Below are 10,640 nucleotides of genomic sequence, written 5' to 3'. Positions count from 1 at the left end.
CTTGTGTTGTATAACCTTCAGTGTTATTATACATACATCATATGACATTATCCCTACTGGTTACCTTTGGCCCTCAATTTTATTTACTACTTATATGTTTTAAGTTTACTGTTCATAGCCTATATCATCTTCCCCTTCAAATTTAAAAAGACTAGTTAAAGAACATCTAAGATGGTTGTGCGTCATCACTAGCTTTGCTATCACTCACATCCAGTATCAGTGGTTTTATTACATGAACAGCCTAACTCCTTGTAAAATGAACATGTCAGTCAGCCTTTTATCTGAATGTTTTAACTTCTTTACAGCTGTGTTAAAGTTCTCTCATGGCGTCAGGATCAGGTTACAACAGCTGAACAAAAAAATCTCAATATTGGGTCCAATTGTCTTGTTTCCAAAGCCTTTAACCACATCTTGTTGCCCTCCACAGTTGCCACAGAGATGATAACTAAATAACGCCCATCAGCTGAGGAAGGTCACAGGAGTACGTTGGACCTAATGTCTCATGTCAGTTAGTTTAGAGGCTCTTGTCTTTGGATGGTCATTGACACCACAGTCTACTGTGTCTCTTCTGTTTTTAGCCACTGTAGGCCATCTCTTTGTATTGTTTCAGATGCACTTACTTTATGCTATGCCGGATTGAGTTTTCAAATACTTCCGTATGTAGTCTGACATCTGACCTGATTATGATAGACCTCAATGGGCTTTGTCACAGCAAACAATTTGACTTGGTGTTATTAATAATATTAACAATGACTTCATTCTCTTCGTGTCTAAGTCATGAAAGTGTGACAGTGAGTCAGCATGCACAATACCAGGCCTCTGAAACATGAGCTGCTATGATTTGTTTTATTATTTACATCTTTCCCAACTGTAACAAAAGTCTTACCATGAAAAAAGGCTATTGCACCTCTCTGGCTTTCTTCAAGCATCAGTCCAATAACATAAAATGCTGTTCTATTGCATCACAAAAGTTACATGAAATCTGATGTAACTATTCAAAGTGAAGTTTCATTGTCACAGCTCAGGCAGTTCTAAGACTGCTTAAAAAAATGGTCTGAACCAAAAATTGAAAATGTCATATACTGTTCAATTCGATCATCAGTGTCAGTGTTCAGTGTCTTAAAAACAGATCTCTGTCACTTCATATCTGGGCCATTGTCCTCTGCCTGCGTAAAAGCAGGATTAGTATCTCACAAAGGGGGATCTTTGAGTGGCCTCTATGAGCTCTCTAGCAAAAAGGAAAACAGATAGGTTTCACTATTATAACTTGTTGAATGTTGTTTCAACTGGATAATAAATATAGGGATATTTTTAGACCCTCCTGTTCTGTATAATTTGTATTAAAAACATCTCACTTTGGGGTTTTTAGCTTTGTTGGTATTCTATCTGGAGGTCACCAACACAGAAATACGGGAAAGTTTGGGAACCCCTGGGCTGAAAGCGTGTTTGTTTACAGCTCTGTCTCTGTCTCTGAGGAATGTCTCATGTGGGTGTCCACCCACTATGGGCTCCACCTCCCCCTGAAGACACCCTCTCGCAGTAGACTTGATGATGTTTTTCAGCCAATTCCCTACTGTTCTGAAGTACACACAAACAAGTCTATTCTGCAGGGCTGATGGCAGCCAAAGTTTCGCAAGAGAAGGAAAGAAAAAAAAAGGTGTGGGGGCGTACAGTTTTTGGATGCTCTCCAGATCATTAAAGTGTCATGTTTCAGCTCCAGACATTCTCTGCTGCCTCACTGGTGAACACTGAGACACAGGCTCCACTTGTAATTCACAGGGAGGAAATCCACCCAGACACAAACAGACAGACATGTGTGTGTGTGTGTGTGTGTGTGTGTGTGTGTGTGTGTGTGTGTGTGTGTGTGGTGTGTGTGTGTGTGTGTGTCAGTGTGAGGTAAGAGAAGACACAACAAGGCTGGCTATCATTCAGACCACACACTCATTACAAGCGGGGTGAGTGTATTAGTGTAATTGGTTAATGAAGGTGGGGCCAGGAGGAGCTGAGTGTTCTTTTTCAAACATGTTGACTGTGTGTGTATGTGTGTGTGTTGAAGGAGCAGGGCTATATTACACACCATGAGAGGGAGCCAACAAGTCAGCTTAACTATGAACACACACAGCTTGCAGCCACAGTTATTGCCCTGGATCCTTCTTTGTTAGGATGAGAAAAATGTGTGTTCTATAAGTGCAGGGCTGCAATTTCTTTTCAGCCTTGATATACTTTTTTGCTCTCATGCTTTTTACTTGAACAGGTAAATCAGTCAGCTATGTATTTTTTTACTACTCCCATAGTTCAGTGGAGCCTTTTCTGTTTGGCAGTTGACTCCTTCTCTGCAGTGCCAATTCAGTTTGCAGGTTTTACACAACACCCATTTATACAGCTGGCTAAATATTTACACTGGTAAAGTAGCTCGCTCAAGGGTACATAGTGATATCCCAACTGGGTTTTAGACCTACAATGTGTGAAAAACCTTCTTTGCATATGAACTCCATGCACCTGACATTTGATGTGGCCATGGGTCACCTTGTATTTGATTTGCTCTGTTGATTGACAGCACAAAGGCCTACATGTGGAGAATTCATGGCTACAAGAATATTAGGATTTTACAGAGATTTGTTTTCGGAATTTGAAAATAATCTGTTGTGAAATGTCTTTTCATTTTTAATTTGACCATATTCAAACAAATTGTATTGGCTCTATCATGACAACTTTAAAGAAGAGAAATATTATTTTCATCACAAGTTTGCCAATATTCAAAGTTCACTGGGGCCGACAGGCAAGGCCTGTCATTGTCTGTTTAAGAAATAAGCCACAGTTAAACCTCAAGGCAAGGCTTTGTAGTGGTTTTAGAAGAGCTTCAAACTGTTTTTGAAGTAGATGTGCAAATATATAGATCTTTAATTTTCAAATTCTAAATATTTCAAGCAACATAGTTCTTGAAGGCCACAAAAATCAGCCTCAGGCAGCAGTCCCTGACCATTTTGGCTGGTAACTAAGAATAAGCAGTGTGCACTTGTGATCTGTTGTCACCAGTTGCCTGCTGTGTATCTGAATTATAACCATAATCAACCACAGAGGGATTTCCCCCATTTTATTTTGAACCTTAAGATGTAAATGTATCCAGTAATTCACAGAAAAAAAACAGAATTTTGTTGAGTATAAATGCTTTTTCCTGCTTTTCTCTTCTGTTAATCATCTTGTGACCACCCAGATTTATCTTGTTCAGACCCCCAAGTTTGAACCCAAAGGCCTAAAAGGGAGACCAAGCGCTGATACCTTCAGTGACCATAATGATAATTAAGTGGTCATGAAAATATGCATTTCCTATTTCTTATTTTTTCAGCTATAACATTGAGCCAATTAAAATCAAAATTTGGAAAATGAAACAGTGTAAAACAGTACACTTGTGTTACATGTAAATGAACTAATAACACTAATAACGGCTGTATTCCACACAGGTGTGCCAGTGTCAGAGTTTTGGTATTGTACGTGCTGGCTCAGTAGCTGGAATTACTGGCACACCTGAACGGAACAGAACCGTACTTAATGTTATTAGTTCCACCTGTGTTTTCCCTGCTCTGAAACGTCAGTGTCCACCAGTGAGAGAGCTCCATAAAGGATTGTAAAGGGTCTGATAGGACACCATTATAACTGAATACACGATTACTCGCAATGGTTACTGAACAGTTAGCTTGTTAGTATTGATAATTAGCCACAGGTGTGAATGATTGCGGATTTAACAATAAGCCAATCAGGGACGAGCAGCAGGAGTGAAAACACAGCAGCTGCCCGGACGGCCTGGCACGGACTACACGGCGTGTTGTTGTTTTTGTTGCTGGACAGCAGTGAAGAGTAAGCATTCCTGTCAGACTACAGTATTGCAATAGACCTCACAGCCCCTATAATGCTTTCCATGCCCTTTATCTTCTCCTTACATCTCCAGAAATGTTGGCCTTTACTCAGAAAATATGTTGGCATCAGCTCGCGTTCGCCGTCTGCGACTGGTTAGCAAGAGCGCCGAGGGTATGTTGATTCTCCAACAAGGTGTGTTTTTCTTGCCAAACTTCTTCTCGTACAAGCTGTCGTTGACCCATCATGTTGTGTGTCTTTTTGGCTACAGCAGAGAGTTGGTTTTTTTACCCTGTCTGGTGGCATATAGTTACTGATAAATAGGCCTGTATAACTTACTCTGATAGCTTTGAGAAACAAGTCCGTATGCTAAGAGTGATGCAGACTGGCACCTTGGAGGAAAGTACGGAATTCGAGAAGTGTTTGGTTTGTTTGAGCAGGTTTCAAAGGCAATAAATATCAGTAGTTTGGCGATATATCTGGTGTTGGGATTAGAATAAATGGTCACGTGTTTAAATAGGTGTCTTTTATGTTAATTTTGCCCAAATTAGATGAAACTGTTTTCGCAAGTGTGGCTTTCTGCTGTCCTCCCCAATATAATGTAGGGGACTTTTCATATCACTGAAAAATGCATTTAAAACTTAAAAAAAGCCAACATATCTTTATCAAGACTGTGTCCCTCCTTACTTTTTTCAAGTATTCAGATGTTTTACTTTATTTAGTTTTAAACTACTGTTTGCGTTTGTCATGTTTTCATAGCAACAATTTAGGTCATAAAAGGTAGTTCCACTGAAAGAGAGAAACAAACAAACAAAAAAACACAAACAAAACAAAAAACAGGGACATTGTATGGTATAAATGTAATTTGTCTGTAAGCATCATATTTAAAATTCCCTTCACCTTCATTGTATTGGGGTTGATGCAGAAATCTTAGATGGATGCCTTAAGACATAAAAAGAGAAATGAACTTTCTGCATGGCTAGATATCATCACAGGTAAGTGAGTTTGTGTTGAAGTTGACCACAGTTTCAATGAAATGGAAGGCCACAGACTGTCCCTTCAATCCTTCATGTGAAGCTGTCTTTCATTGGGTGCATGTGTCACTAATTATTTGAGCACTGTAAGGGTCTAACGTTACCATACAAGTGGAGTTTATAGTAGAGTTCATTGAGGCATCAGCCACTCCATCAACTCCCAGACCACCGAGTAACAGCCCAGCTTATCTGCTCTGCTCCAGTGCCTGCAGTCAACCAGTCAGGGTGGGTTTTGTGTGCTCACATTGTTTATTTTAGCCCTCATTAAAATGTGGTGGGGTGGCTGTCTCTCTCCGGGGCTCGGTGGCTACTGTGGTGGGGAGATAGGGGACTGTGGTGGACCCCCTTGGGCGGCCCACAAAATGCTGCCTCACCCCCTTTCCCTGCTTGCCATTCACCCCATCTGGGTCCTGGAGTCACACCCTGTGGCGGAGCTGCGGTTAACTGCCGCTGTTGGTTGGTAAAGAGGCACAGTGAGGGTTCAGGGATACAAATTCATGTAGGAGAAATTCCATATAACCACCACTAGAGGGCACTCAGCCACAGTAAGCCAAAAGAGGGGGAACTCTAGAGGCTGGCAGACGCTGTTCTCCAGGGGTTTCATTCTTATCTCCTTTACATGGTCAGCACTTTTTCACAGGAAGCATGAGAGAAGTGGTGTGTGTGTTTTGAGGAGAGGGTGAGTGTGTGTGTGAGTGGGGGATAAAGAGAGATGTGGGTCTTAAAGTGAGTACTTTTAAAGAGAAATTGGGGAGCTATGAGACCCTGTCAGCTGTGCACTTGAAAGACACTTTGTGACGTCAGGTATTTGATGCCTCCAGGAGTCTTTGTCCAGGTTGTTTAGTCTCTTTATAAGACTACAATAGTGGCCTGTTTTATTTTGTCTGTGACGGAAAAACTATTAGACATAAAAGACTTGCTCTGTCAGCAGCCACACCCCCCACCTTATCTCCACACAGGGGAAGGTTTACCTTGCAGTTTATGTTACGTTAGTGTGTCAAAGCCTGCGGCGGGTATCTGTCTGGTATGTGGTGAATTATTGCAGTGTCTGTGCAGTTGTGCATGTCTATAATACTATGCGTCTATATGTGTGTATTTTCATAACCAAACCATACTCCTGTTGTTCCTTTTTAAAAGGAATCAGGAAATGTCTGTTAGGCTGCGCTGATAATCCCAGGTGTGTGTGTGTGTGTGTGCATGCGCGCATGCATAAGAGACAGTGTGTGTGCTAAGTCTTTGTGCTAAAGTGAACTAGCAGGTTCCCTTTCAGAGCCATATAGCACATCTAGACAGAGAGAGAGAGGAGGTCTTTGAAGTCTTGGTTCTGCCATCCGTCTCCAGCTTGCTGGCTTTCTTTTCATGCCAGCCACTGCAGAGGCCAGGCCTGTTAAAGAGAAATGCCCCAGCTGGCTCCTCCTTGCCATGTCGCCATGGTAAAATGACAACAGACTACACTCACGTGCCCCTTACTGACAGTAACGCTGCTCTCTGTTTTGATTTTGGCTTTTGTTCCGTCTGTGCTTTCTTAAAACAGACTAACAGTTGTCAGGCGCAGCTGAAGCACACAACCAAGACGCTAAACATTAGAGCACAGCAGAAAGAACTGAGCGGAGAGGCCTAGAGCAAAAGGCAATTAACTTGCAGGCGACGTTAATGGACGTATCTGATCTGCCCACGCTGCAGGTGCTGGCCCTCCGTCCTTGGTTTCTCTCTGATCTAAACCAAAGTGTCTCCTTTACTCGCCAGCAGCCATAGAGGATGCTATGACACTTAGCTTTAACACTGGAGGAGGAAAGCAGCAGCAGCAGGAGGAGAATGAGGGGAGATATATTGATTGCCCTTTAGCTGCTCCTTCATAGCCTATGTGCATGGTTTGTGTTGGCTAAGCCCTCCAGCCTAATGGCTTTTAGACTTCCATTAGGTCGTTGCAGGCAGGCAGCGTGGTTTAAGTAAGTAACAAAAGGCTCTGTCAGAATGCTTTAAGCATTAATAAGACAGTCAGTGTTACACGTTCAGCCTGTCAGCTCATCAGGAACGCACAAGTCGAGATCACAAAGCCAAACGGGTGGTTTACTATCGTCATCGTAAGCGTTTCTTTGGCAACACTGGTTTAGGTAAGCCATGAGCCGCATTAGCTTTTAGACTTTTGGGAATTTGTTTGATTGAGCAGCAAAAGCCGTGGCTCACTCACCCCGTAAACTTGCAGTGTCCCTGGACTTGTGTGCAGTAAAAGTCCTGTCTCACACTGACAAACATGTGAAGAAGTGCCAGCAGCTCTGAGTATTTGTAAAGTTCACTTAACGAGGAGAGACCTGTGGCTCAATACTGGGAATGGAGCTCAGTAGGACTGGGGTTAGAAGTGCATCCTTTTGGTTGTTATATGGCAGCAGAACCGCAGGCCTCAATTGAGGGTCGGCTGGGTTTTGGGGAGTTTTTTTGTTGTTGAGCTGCTTTCTGGTTCTGCTTCTAAAGCCATCTTGTTTTTATAAAAGTTGTTTATTAGGAGCAAGGTCCCTCTCTTTTGCGGAGAAAGGCGCTGTGGCCTACACTGTTTCAAATCACTGTAATTATTGGGTAGGTCTGGCTTTGATGGTGTACATACTGGCATTCTGATATGGAGAGAGGGTGCACATATCTAATATGTATCGCTGTGCATATATGCCAAGGTACACTGTGATGCAAGCACATATACAAATATGAGAGGGTTTCAAAAAGTTTGTGAAAAAGGACATAGCTAAAAAACATATGCAGGGATTTTGATCTCAATGCACCTGTACGTTCTCATACTAACGTGTCATAACATGTTCTAACATGAACCCTTAAATGCATCTTGCAACGCAAAAATAAACATCATAACTTAAACCCTTTTTCCAACTGTCCTTTGTCCACAAACTTTTTGAAGCCCCCTCGTACTCAACTGTGTCTGCATATATGAGCCCAAATCATATTAGTTTGATTCTTCTTTACCAGGCTGTGGATGTATTCTCCTGCACTGACCCATTTTACCCAACAAACTCCCCTGCTTTCTGGATATTGTGTGGTGTGTTTCCCACTGGTCTGTCTGTCTTTAATGCCACTGTGTCCCTGCAATGCCTCAAAGTCCTGGGCTTTAATGCATCGGTTACCATAATTTTCCACCGAGATGACTGTCGCTTGCCGGGAAGGCTGCACATCGTGTGTGTGCGTGCCACTTTTGTGCCATTTTTGGAAGAGTCCCTGTGTTCTCTCTGCACCAGCGCTCGGGCTACGGAAGCCTCCTGGGTCCATTTCTTCTGTGGCTGGACCACATACCCCAGAATCCTGCTTTGGTTGGAGCCTGCTCTGTTTTTTTTTCCAGCCATCATAAAGAAGACAAACTCCTCTACTGTCTCCCCATCCTATATTAACAGGCTGTGTTTGGCCCTGGACTCCACCATAACAGGTCCTCTCTGGGTTGCTGCTGGTTACAGTAAAAATCAACACCTCCTCTACCCCAGACTGACACTTTTCAATGTGCAGATCCAGTTTCTCCCACGCGCACTTGGCCTGCTCAGTCATCAGGAGGGGTATGTGTATATTGCTCAACTCTCCTTTGCCTGTGAGGGCCTCTAAGGGTAGTTAATTAGCTTGAGGATAGTTAATTAGTTCTTTAGGCTTCAGTCTCAGTGGCTTTGTCGGTAGACTGTATGTAATTTGACATTCTGTAGTATAAAAATATTATACCTGGTAAGCCTTCTCATATTCTCTCCTTTAATCTGTATTCTATTGTTATATCGATGCATTTCCTGGATGATCCTTTTGCCATCAGTCCCACTTGAGCAATATCCCAAAGGTGCTCCAAGATGAGTGCAGATTTAGGCTGGCTCCTTTTGGCTGGATGCTCTCTGATCTGCCAACCAAGCAAGAAACAATAGAAGGCCAGAACAATGAGCTGGCTACAGATCAGTAAGGGCCCACTTGGCCTCTCCCAGACGCTACGTCTTATTTCCTTTTTGATTACTCACGCCTGCCTGATGAGCGGCACACTCACACTCCTCTCTGTCTGCCTGCCCGTGAGAGAAATCCCAAAGAATAGACTTTTTGTAGGGGACTGGTTTTGATTTGGAGGCTGGAATGCCTTTGTGATAATGTTGCAAGATTTGTTGGCAGGGGTGTGATGTGTGTGTGCAAGACAAAAAAGAGAAATGTTGTTATAATGTGTGTATTGTCATGATTCAAACACATTCAGGTATCAGGAATTTCTGAATATTGTGTGTCTTGGTGTGTTTTTCTGTGCTAATTTATGTCAGTTTCCACTGATGGGCTTCCAGGATCTGCCCATAAACAGCCTCTTAAAATGAGGGAATAGTAGTGTTGGCACTGAAGTCCAAACTGTATTGCCACCCAAGCGTGCGGCTCGCCTGCTGTGGGCTGGGACCCCTTTGCCTGGCCCTCACTAGCTCCCACCACCACTTGTTACTCCCCCCTTCACCACCAGGCCGGAGGTAGGAAATCAAACCAATTACGGTTGTATTTAAAGAAAATTGGAGCAGGGCCGGAAAAGTGGGGGCATTTCCAAAAACCACAAAAAGAAAACGGCAGGGCCACTCTTTGGCAAAAAACAGGGAGGGACTGTGGAGCAGAGTGGAGTGGCACTTTTCAGAAAACACAAGTAGAAAACTTTTGTTTGATTTAACATAAAAGATAATTTTTTCTTAATCTAAATAACACATTTAGTGGCAGTCGTATACCTTACCAACTGCCTCTACAAAAAAACAAAAGAATCAAACTAAAACTATAATTCCTTCTGATGTTCCCAATATTCTCTTGCTGTGTCTGTCTCAGTGAGAAAGATTGATGGATTTTGCTCCCTGTTGGACCTGTTTGATGGATGGTTTTTAAGAACTGACTGTATTTATGTTCAGGTCTGCTATGCCCTGCTGTGAGTGGCCTGCCAGAAGGCCGCACCTCATAATATGGCTGAATCCGCCAAGACGTCCCAGAACCCAAATCCTCCTTGGCTCACTCTGCTGCTGCAGCCCCTGCTGAGGTACAGTATAGGGCCTCTCATAAAGCACAAACACCTGTAGGCTTCAAACTGGGGGAGGATCAAGTATATATATATATATATGTATGTGCTGGCCAGTGTGTATCACAGTCTGAGGCCATCTTTACAGCTTGTCTGGGATCAGTGTTGAAATCGCCACCCCCTGATCTGATGTGTTCTCTCTGTTTTACCTCTCCCTCCCTCTGATCCTCCTCCTCACTGTCATCTCTCAGGAAAACCCCCTCATTACCCGGCCTTCATTTTCCATCCCCCCACAAACCCTCTTTGTTCCATGGCCCATTTGGCTGTTATATCTCAACACTTAAAAGCAATTATTCCTAAATATGAATGCTCCCTAACAGACGTCTCCAGACACTCAAAATATATTTTTCTTCCTTCATCTTCCTCTCTGCCTCATGGGGAAAAACAAAAGGAGGAGAAATCAAGGTGTCTGATGTCTGCAGGCCAACACACACACACACCACACACACACACACACACTCTCTCACACACTCACACTTGATGATATGCCTTTGTCTGGCAGGTGCACGCACAGAAAACAAGAAACACACACACACGCAAACTGTTTATTTCACATGCACACACCGTAAAGAGTGTAAGATGATCTCCCATTAAGGATGAAAACAAACCAGTGTGTGGGAGGTGTCCCCTGAGGAAGTCCTCAGTCGCTATAGTGGAACCATGGAACCATGGGAACTGGTTAGGAGAGGCCTGCGGGGCAGCTGTGG

At 43.2% G+C, this 10,640-nt stretch overlaps 1 long non-coding RNA gene across 1 annotated transcript; it reads left to right on the top strand.

Annotated features, from left to right (window-relative positions):
- Positions 1 to 3,767: 3,767 nt before the first annotated feature.
- Positions 3,768 to 10,367, top strand: LOC108897958 (uncharacterized). The gene is made up of 4 exons (XR_001963375.2): positions 3,768 to 3,855; positions 3,947 to 4,047; positions 9,770 to 9,894; positions 10,125 to 10,367. It is a non-coding gene; the product is annotated as an uncharacterized LOC108897958 (long non-coding RNA).
- The last annotated feature ends 273 nt before the right edge of the window (positions 10,368 to 10,640 follow it).

The sequence above is a fragment of the Lates calcarifer genome, linkage group LG19 (genome assembly GCF_001640805.2).
Source record: "Lates calcarifer isolate ASB-BC8 linkage group LG19, TLL_Latcal_v3, whole genome shotgun sequence".
NCBI lineage: Eukaryota > Metazoa > Chordata > Actinopteri > Centropomidae > Lates > Lates calcarifer.
This window is presented reverse-complemented; position numbering and strand designations above follow the sequence as displayed.